This window comes from Podarcis gaigeae (genome assembly GCF_964106915.1).
Source record: "Podarcis gaigeae genome assembly, chromosome: 12".
Classification (NCBI taxonomy): Eukaryota; Metazoa; Chordata; class Lepidosauria; order Squamata; family Lacertidae; genus Podarcis; species Podarcis gaigeae.
The window spans coordinates 59,944,467-59,960,901 of NC_139688.1; positions in this window are offsets into that span (position 1 = coordinate 59,944,467).

Below are 16,435 nucleotides of genomic sequence, written 5' to 3' on the forward strand. Positions count from 1 at the left end.
TTCCCCGACCTGGTTTTGGGGGGGGAAATAAAGGAAAATTTTTTTTCCTTTATTCCCCCCCCCCCAAAAAAAGTAGGTGCGTCCTATGGGACGGAGCGTCCTAAAAATACGGTACTTACTATTTCATAATAAAGTAATTATAAAATACCGGTACTTTCTTTGTGTTTATTTGATGCCTATTAAAGAGAGTTACTTTATATATAGTCAATATAGGCACAGAGTTAATTTTTTAAACATTTTCTAATGGTGGTGTGCCTCGAGATTTTTTTCATGAAACAAGTGTGCCTTTGCCCAAAAAAGGTTGGGAAACACTGGACTAGATGACCCTTGGGGTCCCTTCCAACTCTAAGATTCTATGATTCTATGAAAGAAAGTCAGTCAGTGTTATATTTCCTATACCTATTAATGGAGTTAAGACAGCAATAAAGGCCTTAAATCTGAAAGAAAGGGGAAAGTGTGGTTAGCATGGAGGCAAACATCAAAAGCTTATTGACTCTCCTTATATGTGAGCATTCTAAGTATTTTTTAAAAGTTGTTTTGGCTACTTGTGCAAAGGGGGGAAATGTTCCTAACTTTTGTGAAACTAAATTCTTAAATGGTAAGGGCTGTTAATGTACAAATATTGTTTTAAAAATTATACTGTTTCTCTACTTAGCTGTGAAATATGGCTGTTGGAGCTACCTGGACCGTCAATAGAGGAAAAGAACATTATTTAAAAAGGGAAATAAGGATATGGTTCTTTTGCTTTGCAGGGATAAATCTGATGCCTTTGATTATTCCACTCTACACTTTCTCCACCTCCTATTTTATTCTTTTTCTTATTTCCTGATTTGTACTTGAATAATGGAGAGGGGACTCTTTGGGCTGGGGGTGCAATTGTGGCCTAACTGCACATGCAGTTGCTCAGGGAAGCCAGTGGCACATGTGATGAGCAACACACATTCAGAAGTGTAGTGCTGCAAGCGCTTTAGGATGAGCAATGGGATGCACAATTGTGAATAATAATACCAACATGAACCTGTGTTAAAGTAGATGCGATTTGAAAGATAGTAGACCTTATCAATGCATTAAAATGTACATTAATTGCTAAAGGTTAATAAACTAAGCAGTAGACGCAACTGACATGATGATAGGATTAAATCCACGCTATGACTTATTCAAAACTCAATTTACTTTAGTAGTACAATAATTTATTAGATCTCATCTGTGCCCATAGTGTTAGGAGGTTCAGCATTAATGATCTGCACAAACACTACATAAAAGGTAAAGGTACCCCTGTCCGTACGGGCCAGTCTTGACAGACTCTGGGGTTGTGCGCCCATCTCACTCAAGAGGCCAGGGGCCAGCGCTGTCCGGAGACACTTCTGGGTCACGTGGCCAGCGTGACATTGCTGCTCTGGCGAGCCAGAGCCGCACACGGAAACGCCGTTTACCTTCCCGCTGGTAAGCGGTCCCTATTTATCTACTTGCACCCGAGGGTGCTTTCGAACTGCTAGGTTGGCAGGCGCTGGGACCGAGCAACGGGAGCGCACCCCGCCGCGGGTATTCGAACTGCCGACCTTTCGATCGGCAAGCCCTAGGCGCTGAGGCTTTTACCCACAGCGCCACCCGCGTCCCACTACATACACTACATACAGGCAAACAAAATCTAATTTAAAAAATCTATTGGATACAGTTTTATTAAATTACAGGGGTGAACATAATTAGCAAACCTCATTATTTTCTTACACCAAATTTATTTACAGGGATTTTATCATTTCCTTGGATGATAAGTTCTAAGGTATAAACAAACCTACTAGTGATATTAGAAAGAAGTAATACCGCAAGGAAAGGGATGCGGGTGGCGCTGTGGGTAAAACCTCAGTGCCTAGGACTTGCCGATCGCATCGTTGGTGGTTCGAATCCCTGCGGGGGGTGAGCTCCCGTCGTTCGGTCCCAGCTCCTGCCCACCTAGCAGTTCGAAAGCACCCTTAAGTGCAAGTAGATAAATAGGGACCGCTTTCTAGTGGGAAGGTAAACGGCGTTTCCGTGTGCAGCTCTGGCTCACCAGAAGCAGCGATGTCACGCTGGCCACGTGACCCAGAAGTGTCTGCCAACAGCGCTGGCCTCTAGAGTGAGATGAGTGCACAACCCTAGAGTCGGACACGACTGGCCCGTACGGGCAGGGGTACCTTTACCTTTACCTAATACCGCAAGGAAGTTTCTTGCAACAAGTTTTAAACATGAAATAAAAGGTACTTTGGGGGAGGAGAGAGAATTTTTTATACTGTTAATTTTAAGAAACAAATTATGATTTTAGCATTTTAAAAAGTAACTTAGCCTTGAAAGAAATATCACTATGTAATCAGCTGAACTAGACTTAGCAGCAACTCATACATGCATGCCCATTATTTGATGATTGCAGTGTCAAGAAGTGACCTGCAAGTAAATATTTTTATTTGTTTAGCCATAAATCATAGCAATACTAAAAATATCAATGCAGGATGAAATCCAAAATCAATAGTACTTTCATAGGGACATCATACATTAAATAGATTGCATGCGTGTGTATGAATGAATCAGCACAGATGTAAAACCAACAGAAGTTTCAGATGATTGCTTGTCAGTTGAGTTAGTTCACACATTCATGTAACCAAGTGTTACACATACATTGTGTAGCAAAGTACCTCAAACAAATATTAATACCATGTTGGCAGCTAGAGGAAGGATGAGGCCAATCAAAAGCTCAAGGCCCAAAACAAATGACAGTAAAAAGAATACAACTGACAACATAAGTTCATAAAAACTTGTGCCTGGGGAGAGATGTTTCACTGTTTTGCACACAATGCTGTCTGCAGCATTTTAAAAAATATAACCAAATACCTGAATATCCCAAAGTGCTTCAGAGGTCCTGATTCAGTTTGGGGCATTTCTGAGACAGCTCCATTTTATTCTTCTTTCAGGATTTGTTCCATAAATCAAGAAGCTGTATTTATGGGGCAAGGGAAGAAAAGCCAAACATGAATGACATTTTCTTTGGCCATTCAGAAATGTTGAGAAGCTGACAAATATGAAAGCATGAGCAAAAAACTTTGCTTCCATGCTCTGAAGAGTTATTAACAGGCAAAAAACAACAACAAAACATTAAGAGAAAAACAGAGAGAACACAGAGAGAAAACCAATGTATCCTCTCTGGAGTTCAGCTAGTTGTTGCTAGAAGGAAAGCTCTTCTTTTTACAAAAGGGTAACAGAGATAAGGGCTCAGATTATCTCAGAGTGATTTTGGGATGTGTGTAAAGTTGTGCGTTGCTCATTTGTATCATGTTTCAAGCTGTATGTAACACTCTATGTTATTTGGGACTCATATTTTACAGTGGGCCTATCACCATTTAATAACCATGATTGGATAAATGTTTGACAAAATATCCTCATTTCTTAAAGATGTTTATCTGAAGAAGTGTGCATGCACACGAAAGCTCATACCAATAACAAACTTAGTTGGTCTCTAAGGTGCTACTGGAAGGATTTTTTTTTTATTTTGTTAAAAATGAGTTCAAGATGAAAGTTAAATAATTGACTTGGCTCTAATTCTATACAACCTCATTTGGTGATGCCATCAGTTCATCTCAAGCACTTCCATAGATTTCATTCAAGTCATATTCTAGTCATTTCTTCCATAAAGAAATGTTGAGTTAAAACAAAACTCCTTTTGTGGAGCATAATGAGTCTATTTTACTACCCCATCTGAATAGTGATTACAAGAGGGCAAAACTGGTGAGATCAATAATCACATTTTGAAGCGAGAAGCAAAGGATTTGTTGTCTCAAAGTTTATAACAGCATCACCTATTTTGCTCAGCCTAAGAACCATTGGCCACCTCATGAGAAGAGAAGACTCCCTGGAAAAGACCCTGATGTTGGGAAAGATGGAGGGCACAAGGAGAAGGGGACGACAGAGGATGAGATGGTGGGACCGGGTTCTCAAAGCTACAAACATGAGTTTAACCAAAGTGTGGGAGGCAGTGGAAGACAGGAGTGCCTGGAGTGCTCTGGTCCAGGGGGTCACAAAGAGTTGGACACGACTAAATGACTAAACAACAACAGAATCAAAAAGGTGATTGGTCTTTTAGTGGATGTTCCATTTTAACTCCAATGAAATGTCTGCTGGTCAGAGGGACTAGTTTGACTGGGTAAACAGTTCTGACTGAAGTATATAAAAAGGGAAGTGCAGCATGGCTGAGAGGGAGTCAGAGTCTGTGGCGCCAAACTGAGGATGACAAAGAGGCTAAGCCAGAGCAAAGTGGAGAGTTGCTGGTGGCAGAAGGCAGCTGTTCAAGGGAAAAGAAGCTGAAATCACTGAAGGCTAAAGCTGAGAAGATCTGCAGGGAGAAAGAGACTCCAGCAGCAGTTCTCTAGGAGAGTGTTCTTGAAGCTACGAACATGAGTTTGACCAAACTGCGGGAGGCAGTGGAAGACAGGAGTGCCTGGCGTGCTCTGGTGCATGGGGTCACGAAGAGTCAGACACGACTAAACGACTAAACAACAAAGGACCATTTAGAAACACTTAAAATATGTCAGTTGGTTAGAACATGGAGCTGATAACACCAAGGTTGCAGGTTCAATCCCCATAGGGGACAGCTGCATATTCCTGCATTGCAAAGGGGTTGTAATATGTACAGTTCATACCAAAATGCCCACACCTGCTAACTCTGTGGCTTCTTCTGGTTACCTCTGGTGCTTTGAGCAATGGTCCCTGGAAATCTTTGGTTGAGAGGTGGTGATAGGAGCCTGCTTTCCAACATAGTCTAGGTAGGCAGCTCCACTCACCCCTGGGGTCCTCAGGCGCCTCTGCTGGTGATGAAGTGTGTGCATCATCAAGACATTGAGAAATGAACAGATGGACCCAAAAAGGCACTATTAGAACTCAATATATAGGTGTCACCAGACTGTCTAATTATTAGAACTACATTAATTCTTTTTTAAAAATCTCCTTAAAAATCATTTTAAAAAAGCAAATACAAAATTGTCTTTATGCTGGTAGTTCATGCTTTCCCCATACATACAAATCCATATTCTTAGTAGCATATTGCAGAGGATATACAGGAGTATTTATCCTGCTTTCTTATCCAAGGGCATTCATATGTCTCCTTTAAATTATTTCCATTGCTGCTTTTTCAAATATCTTCAAATTCCAATATGGTTTCTTATTCCAATAACAAATGTATACCAGTACCATCCCACTTTTATATTTTGGTTTATTTTGTACATTGTTTCACTGTATCGGACTGCATGTTTCCATTCCCAAATGGATGAAAAATTGCTGTTTCTTCCAGGATGTTCAGTGTGACTTTCAGAGACCTGGAATGAAATTCTTGCTTAGCCAGGAGGGTCACAGGATGACTTTGAGCAAATTACATCTCTCAGCATAACCTCTCATAAAACAACATTGGATGATCCTATGTGTGTTATCCTGAACAGGTTACAAATCTACTAACAATATGGACAGCTTGAAATACCACAGAGCCTTGTAATACTCTGTTATCCTATCAAACAGTGTTTTCAAAGGAATTTACTTCCAAGAAATGAGTTTTGGATCTTTGCCTAAGAAGAGGCAATTATTTCATTCAATTCAAAAACACTGTGAGAAGCCATACCACCTCAGGAGCCCTTTGAAGGTCAGTCAGAGGCTTAACTTAACTTGTCTCTTATATCATCCCAGGACATCTTAGTCACACCTTGCCTATCTCCCATATTGAAGTCCAAGGTTCTCTTCTGGGGAATTGCTCCAGACCTCCAGCTAGGAAAATGTTTTTAAACCCTAGAAAAAGGACTAGTAATGACTGTGGCCAAGGGAACAGAAAGCTGGATGAGAGACACTGGTTCAAATGTCAACTCTACCTCAAGTTTTGGGGTAAACTCATACTTAGCTTCCATCTATCATCTGTCCACTGCTTATGTCCCTCATCTGTCAAATAAGAGTAACAGTGACCTTCTTCAGTAAGTGTCATATATTCAGGATAGTTTTTGACGAAAGCAGATAGGCAGTTTTCAAACTGCATATCCAAATTGTTCATCTTACACACACAGTTGTACATCCAGTTGTTCCCTCTGATGAACTGACAGTACTTATTCTCAGGTGTGCTGCCTGTTTATAGCACATATCTGCAACAGCGCAACACTTCGTGGCCTTCCTACATATATTTTTTTATCAAGGTCTGTCATAATTCAAAGTTTCTGGCTGGAAATGATCTTGTGGGCAGTGGTGCAACCTTCATCCCATATGAAACCAGCCAAAGCTTTATGGGGGCAGGAGAGCATCAGGGGGCTTTGAATGCATTGCTATCAGTTTAATCCTTAGCTGTCCAATGTGCAAACATGAGGCAGAGTTTACATTTGCCAAGTAGGATAATCGGCATAAGTAGCCCCTTGGCAGGCACTCTGCTCCATATCCACCCCTTGTGATTGCTTTGGATTTGATCACTGATGCTCAGCCATGTCTTTGTATAATGCTCACCTGTGGCTTCCAGCAACCCTCTAATTTTCTCTTTTGTTAAAATGAAACTCTGGTGGGAATTTGAAGTACTACCAAATAAGTCCCCCTACCCTGCTTTTTCTTTCTCCATCTTCTTTCTTTTTAAGATCCCAACTGAGAAAATAAGCATCAGGGCACTTATTGATAAGAGTTAAGGGGGGAAGTAGTTCATTGTTACCATCAGCTGAGATAAACGAGACAACAGACAGAGATGATATATTTTACTATATTTTATTATTATTATTCACTTGCTTGCAGGGGGGGTGCTGTATGCCGCTATTCATGAAATCTCATAGCTATTAACAAGATAAAACCATAACAATATAAAATATAAGCAAACCACACACACACACATCAGTAGATAAGTTTCATTTTTTTCTAGAGAGGGGCAAAGTCTCTCTTAAGAAATTTCACTGATCTTGAATTGTGCTTCATAAATATTTATCCCAGGGCAGGGTACAGTGTAATTTAAAATCCAAAGCAACAATAAAACATACAATAAAACAAGTAAAAATCAATTTAAAAACAAGAACAAACAAGCCAGCACACTGAACTGGACTTGTAAGCAAACTGGCAACCAGTGTAGAAATATTTTAAATTGTCAGGGTGACAAGCTGTCCCGGTTAAAATCCTGGGACTGCATTTGGATCCAGTTGCAACTGTCTCTCAAGGAAAACTCTGATCCTAAACCTCCCCTGCCTTGTGGTGATATCCTGCTCGCAAGTAATGATGAGGGGCTTAAACTTACAAAAGACCCCTAGATCTACTGCTCACCAAAACTGTGAGTAGTAGTTTAAGACCAGTTCTATTATACAGTATGTTTAAACACAGGGGTCTTCTTTGAGAGAAGAAAATGTGAGGGAAGAAGGATGAGGGACAGATAGCAGTTTATTTAAGTTCTATATAACTGTGTTGTGGCTTCCTGCTTCTAAGGGTTCAGTCAGACAAAGAGATACCATGTGGCTAGCATCCGACAATCAATAAGCAAAATAAAGCAACATCATTTGACCTATCCAAGGTGAGAAACACACCACTCCATTCATCTATCCATCCATTTGACATTAAAAGAAAATTAAACGTCACCATTTCTATTATTTAAATGGAGCTTTGTAGCACAAAATCAGCACTAAGCATTGTCACAATTACATCTTACCATTTATTTAACTCCTGCTAAATCTTGTTGGCAACTCAGAAATAACTGCTGTTCCTGCCACTGGTGGAGGAAGAGGCGTGGGGGGGGGAGCGCACCGCCCCTGGCAGCATGATCCCAGCGGGATGCCATTGTGATTGCCTTCCCTGCTGGGCGCCACGCCCCTACAGGCGCCACACCACACCCCCAGGACGTGCACCACGCCCCTACGGGTGGCGCATCATGCACCCAGGATGCGCACCAGCTCTGGCCCTGCCTGCTCCCCCCCCCCCCGGTGCTGGAGCATGAAGCTCCGCCACTGGTTCCTGCCTCAGGCTGAAACTTCAGCATATGGGATTTGAGAAAGGCAGATGGCAGGCGTGGGGAGATGAGTCAGGCAGGGGCGCCGACTTATAAAAAATATTGGGGGAGCGGGGCCCATACCGACTTATAAAAAATATTGGGGGGGCCCAAGACCTCCAAACCGCTGCTGCTGGGGAACGAAAGGGGCGAGCCCCGGGCTGCCCGACCTTAAGTGAACCTGTGAGGGCCCGCCCTTTGCAGCAGCTGATTGGCTGCCGCCGTGGGCGTTGAATATTAATGAGCTAGGGGGAATCCCCGCTTCTCGCGGGGCTGGCGTAGCCCCGCGAGATTGTTGATGGGTCGAGAGCCTGCAACCCCATCCCCTCTCTAGATCGGGAGTGGCTTTGTTTTAACTCATTACTGAATGTATTTTAAAAGGTAACTATCGTCAAAGAAGGAAAATAAAAAATACCAACATAATTTTGTGATTTTACAAAGCATAATATAATTAATAATTTTCTTAAATTATTGGAGGGGCGGAGCCCCCCCAAACGAATTTTTGAGGGAGCTCGGGCCCCCTCAGGCCCCATGGAGTCGGCGCCTATGGAGTCAGGTGTGGCAGTGCAGGAGGTGAAATCCGAATTGTAGAGTTGGAAGGGACCTGGAGGGTCATCTAGTCCAAACGAGAAAAGGATAATTTGGAGAAAGCTTTGCCAAACAGTAACTGTTGGAGACCTTGTGGAAGGGGTAGCATTTCCAAGCATAGGGAACAGCATGGTAGAAGGAAGAGGTGACAAAAGGAGTTATTTGTACAGGTTCATAATGTTTGGAATAGCAAGGGATATGTGAAAATACAGTCCCTGATCATGATAGGCATTAAGAGCATGGAATATATTACACCCATAGACCCAGAGTTGACTTTAAAGTAGTGGTCAACTCTTATGCTCCAGTTAAGTGTGATGAGAGTTCTTGGTAAATCTGAGGGGAATTTGAAGAGTCCTGCCCAGGTGAAACACTGGTAGAATTCTGAGAGAAACAATTTACAATATATAAAATTTTTCAAAAGGGATGCTACTAAGATTTCACTAGCCTGTTTTGTTCAGCCTGTTTTGGACAGAGCTGCATTAACCCTGAAAGATCAGCTCCACAATTTAGGAGTACTCAGGTGTCCTCTCTGGCAAAGAATGCTTTCTGCCAACTTAGGCTTGCATACCAACTATAATATCTCCTGATAATGATTATAATCGTATGCAACAACAGCAGCAAGAATACTCATTGCAAAGTATTGGAAGACACAAGATCTACCCACCCTGGAAGAGTGGCAGATGAAGGTGATGGACTATATGGAATTGGCAGAAAGGACTGGCAGAATCCGAGACCTGGGAGAAGAGTTGGTGGAAGAAGATTGGAAGAAATTTAAAGACTATCTGCAGAAACACTGTAAAATTAATGAATGCTAAAATGATGTTGGATTGAAAATAAGTGACAAAGTTAATAAGTTAATAAGTTAATAAGAATATGCAAAAATGAATTGATAATGGATGAAAATATAGAGTTATAATATGTTAAGATAAAGAGTTAGGATAAATGAAAGAGGGTAAGGATTTGCTGAATGGATTATGTAAATGGGAACACAAAAAGGGGAGGTGTGAGGAGGTCAAGGAAACAAGCTAATGAGTTTAAAGTTACAAAAAATGGATTTGTTTTTAATTTTTTTCTTATTTCTTCGTCTTTTGTATTTTATATTTTTATTTTCTTTTTTCTTTTTTATGGATTTTTGTATTTATGTCTTTGTAAAATCTTAATAAATATTCTTTAAAAAAAGAGATAATGATTATAATCATTAATTGACACTCAGTTCCACAGCTTCCAATCCCATTTTCTGTTGGCCATTATTTTCCACCCATTTAGAAAAGAAAAAAGACATACTGTTTCCTCTTCTTCCATTTTCCCCCAGGAGTGTTGTCAGAGGCTTGTCAGTTTTTCCTCTTAATTCACTCCAAATTGTATGCAGAGTCCTTTCTCTCTCACTCTCTCTATCTCTGCAAGCTCAGGTTATTTCTTAATCTTTCTGTCCATGGTTTCATTCCACTCCTCCAACTTCAGAGCTCTAGCTTCTGGCTGCTTCATTCCTCCAGGTGCCCATGTGAAGGTCCTCTCCATTTAATCATCTATGGCCTCCAGCTTTACACTTCTGTTGTGGCAATCCTCCATCAATATTGTTTGCCAAAGTCTCTGTTTCTTCTTTAGTCTCAGCATTGGCCTCCATTTTATTCATAATTTTATACAGCAGCAGGAGTGGCATAATACTTTATTTTTGTAATGGGGTGGTTAGAGTTAAAATTGTCTAGAGCACCAAAGTGGGCAGTTTCTACATCAAAATGAAAACTACAAAAGCATCACCATAATATGCAATGGACAGAAGAATATACCAAACCCCCCACTTATATTCACCTCTTCACAGAGATGTTGGCTCTTGTTTTCTCAGCCTAAAAAGCAGAGCTTTTTGCTGCAATTCTGAGTCTTCTCCCTGCCTTGAGCCAGGAAGGAAGTATGCATTGTATGACTGGTTCCCTTCCCTATTCTTGGCTGCGTATGCGGACTTTGCTGAGAAATTAGGTCGATCAATTTTCTCTCTCCATATGGCAACAAAACAACAAGCTGCTCCTTCATTAAGAGGTTGACAGAAAGCATTGCTTGTGAGAATGAAATAAATTTCTAAGTATGCTTCATGTTGCAGGGATCCAACGGGGTGCATATTGTATCCAGTGGCGTAGCGTGGGTTGTCAGCACCCGGGGCAAGGCAAGTAATTTGCGCCCCCTAACCCGTGGATTTGCGCCCCCTAACCCTAACCCCCAGATGTTGCGCCCGGTGCGGCCGGCCCCCCCTCCACCCCACACGCTACGCCACTGATTGTATCATATTCTACTGTTACATTAATAATTATGCTGAGAATTTAAAGTGTTGATATATCTATTTTTTACTCACTGGCATTTGTTGCTTACATTATCTCTTTTTATTTTTTATAGTTTTCAATTTATACATTACAACAATTATTTAACCATTATTAACCATTTGACCACTACTTCAAAGACAATTAACATTTTCAACTTTGACTCCCTTCCTTACATTTATTTTCATCCTTTCCTGCATACTCCAAATTGCCTTAACTTATTCTTTTATTCATACACACACACACTGTTAACTGCCAGTTTTTACAATAATCCTGCCAATGTCTTGATTTGTTTACGGTTTGTTTGTAAATACTCAATAAACCATTTCCATTCCTGTCTAAAAAGTTTGATGTCTTGATTTCTTATTCTTCTGGTAAGTTTCACCATTTTTGCATCCTCCATTAGTTTCTGTAGCCATTCTTCTTTCGTTGGGACCTCTACTAACAACATTATCAGTACTGTTATCAATGTGTTTGCTATAGTGTGGGCATTAAATTACTAACACAGCAAAACAAGGGGAAATGGGCAAATCACTCATTCTCAGTCCCCTTCCATCTGTAATGGAGGTAACTTTACATGGTTGTTGTTGTTGTTGTTGTTGTTGTTGTTAGGATTCATGAGATTATGTATGTGAAGAACTTTGAGCACATGCTGTGTCATAACTCATATGGGGATTTTTGAGATATTCCTGAAAAATCTTTAAAACTTAGGCGTACAATCCTCCTCTGTTTATCCAGTGGGGTCAGGGCATGCTCAGTGGATATGCAATATTGAATATCAGTTGAAAAGGGGAAAAGCAGAAAGTGTGTGTGTGGTGGGGAAATGTAACTTTTAGTATCTTAGAAGAGGTCAGTGCAGCTGGTTGGCACCTCTGGTAGGCAATAAGGACACACGCCAACATTTGTGATCGGTCCCATTTGCATACCTGCCAATGGTGAGTATTAATATTTAGCAGGGGGCAAAAAGAACTTGCCAAGCTAAATTCTTGTCTGGGTTAATATGAGGATCAAAGTGGAGTCATTCTCTGCCTCCCACCATCAACAGTCATCAGGTTTTGAGTTATTTAGTACTGAGGAGGAAAATACGCCCTCTGTGAAAGAGCAACATAAGCCCCATGCAATGCTTTGGTGCACTGTCTTGGCAAAAAAAGGGGTCTATTTTCAAAGCCGTAATAGCTTTGGCTCAATGGATTGTATTCCTGCTGCTCTCTCACTTTTCCTCTGTGGAAATAAATCTGATGGTGCCACAGCTGAGGCATTTCTGGGGGATTTGCAATCATGGTGGCTTAAATAGAAATAGAAACCAAGGAGTGAGGGTTAGAAGTGGGACAGCACTTCAAAAAACAGTTCCCAGAGAGAAGTCTTGTGAGTCTTCCAAGGGACATTCCTATTGGAAGATTTTCACTGTGTCATGTGGTCTCTCTCTCCCTACCCCCCACGCCTTCATGCCTCTCAACAATCACCAGACAGGTTTAGGTATCCATAGTCCACAAGAGCCCTACTACTCTCCGCATGGGAGAGCACCAGAGCTCCCTCAGTGTCACTGGAACTGAAAAGGGGTGGGGAGGGGGAAGGGGTGGCCACTTTAAAAATGGGGAGGGCTGTTCATCCTGATTTCCTAGGTATTTACCCATTCACATATATTGAACTTGATAATGTTCAATACTCATCAAATTTGAAGATGATGCTAAACTGGGAGGGTGCTAATGTGACAGAAGACAAAACTTTGTTCAAGATGACCTTAACTGATGGGCAAAATGGACCCAAACGAACAAAATGAATTTCAGTAGGGACAAATGCAAGGTTTTGTGCTTAGGCAGGAAACCCAGATGCACAAATATAGGATGGGGGAACACCTGGCTTGCCCCCATCCTACATTTGCAATTCTATGATTAATATGAAAAGGATCTAGGGGTCTTGGTGGACCACAATCTTAGCATGAGTCAACAGCAAAAAAACTAATGTTATTCTACACTGCACCAACAAAAGTACAGTGTGCTAACCAAGGGAAGTACCATATTTTTTGCTCCATAAGACACACTTTTTTCCTCCTAAAAAGTAAGGGGAAATATCTGGAGCGAATATATGGTTGATCGCTGGCTCCCTTTCCTGCCTCAGCCCCTTGCCCAGGCCTCCATTGTTGAATGTTCTGCAGACGGAGGCTGTTTGTTTCCCCAGCGACATGTGACTGGCTGATTAGATTATCTGTCTGGAAACTGTAGAAATGGCTCCTTTTCCTTTCCTAAAGAAGCTGCAGAAGTGTAAGTTGAACCCCATAAAAACAGGATTTTTTTCCCTTTGCAAAGTAAGCTCAACAACTTTGAGCTGATTTTTTTTTAAAAAATGGGCTTTTCTCCTTTGCAAAAGAAGCTGCACCACTGTGAGCTGATTCCCCCAAAAACGGGGCTTTCCCCTTTCCTCCTCTAAAAACTAGGTGTATCTTATGGTCAGGTGCGTCCTATGGGGCAAAAAATATGTTAATAATATTGCTCTATTCTTCCTTGGTTAGATCCCCAACAGTTCTGGGTGCCATCATTTAAGAAGGAGATTGACAAGCTGGAACATGTGCAGAGGAGGGTGACCAATGTGATAAAGGGTCTGGAAACCAAGCCCTCTGAGGAACGGTGGAGGGAGCTGCGCAAATTTGGCCAGGGTAAGAGGAAACTGAGAAGAGATATGATAGCCATCTTCAAATATCTCAAGGGTTGTCACATGGAAGAGGGAATAAGCTTGTTTTCTCCTGCTCTGGGGGGTAGGACTCGAACCAATTGCTTCAAGTTACAAGGAAGGAGATTCTGACTCAACATCAGAAAGAACTTTCTGATAGTAAGAGCTGTTTGACAGTGGAATGGAATCCCTTGTGGGCTCGACTTCTTTGGAGTTTTTAATCAGAGGGGTTGGACTAGATGACCCTCAGGCTTCCTTTCAACTCTACATTTCTATGATTCTATAATGTTGGAGCTACTGCCTGCAATTGCTTCTGCAGCACTTTGTCATGAAGCCCACATGTTCAGGGGATTCAGAAAAGGCTCTGAGTGGGTTGCCCTCAGTACTAACTTCACCAGAAGCCCCACTGCATCACGAGCCCATCTCACTACTACGTCCACAGCCAGGGAAGGTCCTTACTATCTTTGAGTCTCAAAACTCCAGCCAAGAATTCCCAGCAGAGACATGGACTACTTTGCATTGTCTGAGCCAATGACTCCTGAACCAGCTAAGGCCACTTTAAAACAGGGTTTCTCTTGGCAAAAGAGTGAGGCTAGATTCTAAAAAAAGGTGTGCAGTGCTTTGCAATTCTAGCATTATTCAGTCAGACTGGACAAATGAACTATTACAAATGGACTAGTAATCTGCCTTGCTTTTTGATCAAAAGAAAAGAAACCCATACACTCTAAAGGAATGTGAGTAATGAAAACCAACGTGGTTTCTAACAAATGAATAATGCAAGAAATGTGATTTTAACGAATGGAGAAAAAAGTAAAGCTTTTTATGATGAAAATAAATGGAACAATAAACTTTAAAAATTCTTCTACACTCTTAATGTCATCAGTTGATATGAAAGTCACTGATAGTACAATCCAATCTATGTCTACTCAGAGGCTGAAATCCTATATCCACCTACCTGGGAGTAAACCTCATTGAAGTTAATTGGACTTACTTCCATGTAGCCATGAGTGAGATTGCACTGTGAATGCATCTTTCAGAATTTCCAGTAGATGCTTATCTTGACTTTTCTTTAACACAACTTTGAAACTTGTTGGGAAGGAAATTCCACAACTTCTCTAGCAGCAACTGATTACATTGCCCAATCATTCTTATAGTCTAGATATTTTGCTACCTTTAAATCTACTTCCCTTCAAAAAGAAATAATATTATATGTTGAATACTATGTAAATGCCACAAGTCTTGTCAGATGTTATCTGTTTGGATCCCTCCTGAAAATGATGCTAAAAAACAGACACCCATAAACTTTTGTGGTACATTTGATGAGATACGTTTCTCAAGACACTTTACTCGGTTACCTGCTGAGACCCATGCGGCGAGATGGAAGTTGGTGTCTGGAAATTATTGTTCATTCCCCCGACCCCTCAATTGCTTGTCAATCAAACAAGCAGATTCTGTTCTTCCATTTTTCTCCTCATGGAGACTCTAGTTCTGAAATGTTTTATGAACAAAAACAAACCAAAACCTCGCACACTTTTAAAAGCCAAAAATCCTGTTGAAATAGTTAATAACTATTGACCGGCACCTTCAGCCAAAACACCACCCTCCAAATATCATTTAAAACGTGGATATGGTTTTGCTTCCTCTGCTTGTGGTGTTTGGAATCTCTTCTATTCAATTTAGTGTTCTAAATGAACTCATATCATAGCCCATTATTGAAGAAAATGACCACCTGCCTCCCCCATATGTTGACTTCATTTTTAAATACTTCCCTTTGAAAGACTTGAAACTCATTAAAGTGGCAGTGCTTTCATCACACTGAATAGGGCAAGCAGAACAAAGGATTTCAGGGAACATTATTTTCTAATTTGAAAGCATATTTTTCTTTAGCAGGTTCTGCTTTATTTTCTCCTCCTTGTCCTTTGACTCGTACTGCACCCCTTGGCGACATTCAGCTCATGAATTTTCTTGATTCCATAATAATCACATTTAACCTCCTCCCCCCCCCCCCCGGTTTTCTTTCTCTACCCTACTTTTTCTCATTTGAACTCTTGCAAATGTTTTAGACCAATTCTCATTTTCTTCTGGGCTAACCCAAGGTCCAATATAGGGACTTTTGCCATGCATTCAAATTAAGAATGTTTTTTTATGAGAAATACAAATATTTCTGCAATATACATACATCAATACTTCCATACTTCTTATATGCACCAGAGAATCCTTACAGTTTAGGAATGTATAAAGACCCCTTGATAAATTCCCCAAATCTTATCCAAACTCTTTTGGCTTCTGTGTTGTCTTCAGTTGTTCATGCAGAAACTTACTATAAGCTGAGTAGTTAGATAAACCTTCTTGATGAAACTGGACAACCAACCTCTCCAGCCAGATCATGCCTCTGAGTCAGCTAGCCTTGTGGGTCAAAGCTGCTTCTCTTAAAGGAGCTGTATTAATACATACAAACGGAACACGGGTGGCTCTGTGGTCTGAACCACTGAACTTCTTGGGCTTGCAAACCAGAAGGTTGGCAGTTTGAATCCATGACAGGGGGAACTCCAGTTGCTCTGTCCCAGCTTCTGCCAACCTAGCAGTATTACCTATTAATGCATACATTACAGCTTCCTTCAGAATTCCTCAGATATTTTTCTAACTGTGTTGGTAGCCTGGCCACCCTTCACAATACTGGGCTGCCCCCTCAAATTGTGGGGAATATTTGGAGAAAATTCTGCACACTGTTCTTCTTTTCCTAGGGGTGGTGTGGAAGGAAAGAAATATGCCAGACATTTCCCCCCAGAAATCATGCATTCTGAGAAATGTTGGCTCAGCTCTTGTATTAAGTCTGTTCCTTCAAGATTTCTCAAAGAGACAGCGGTTCCTG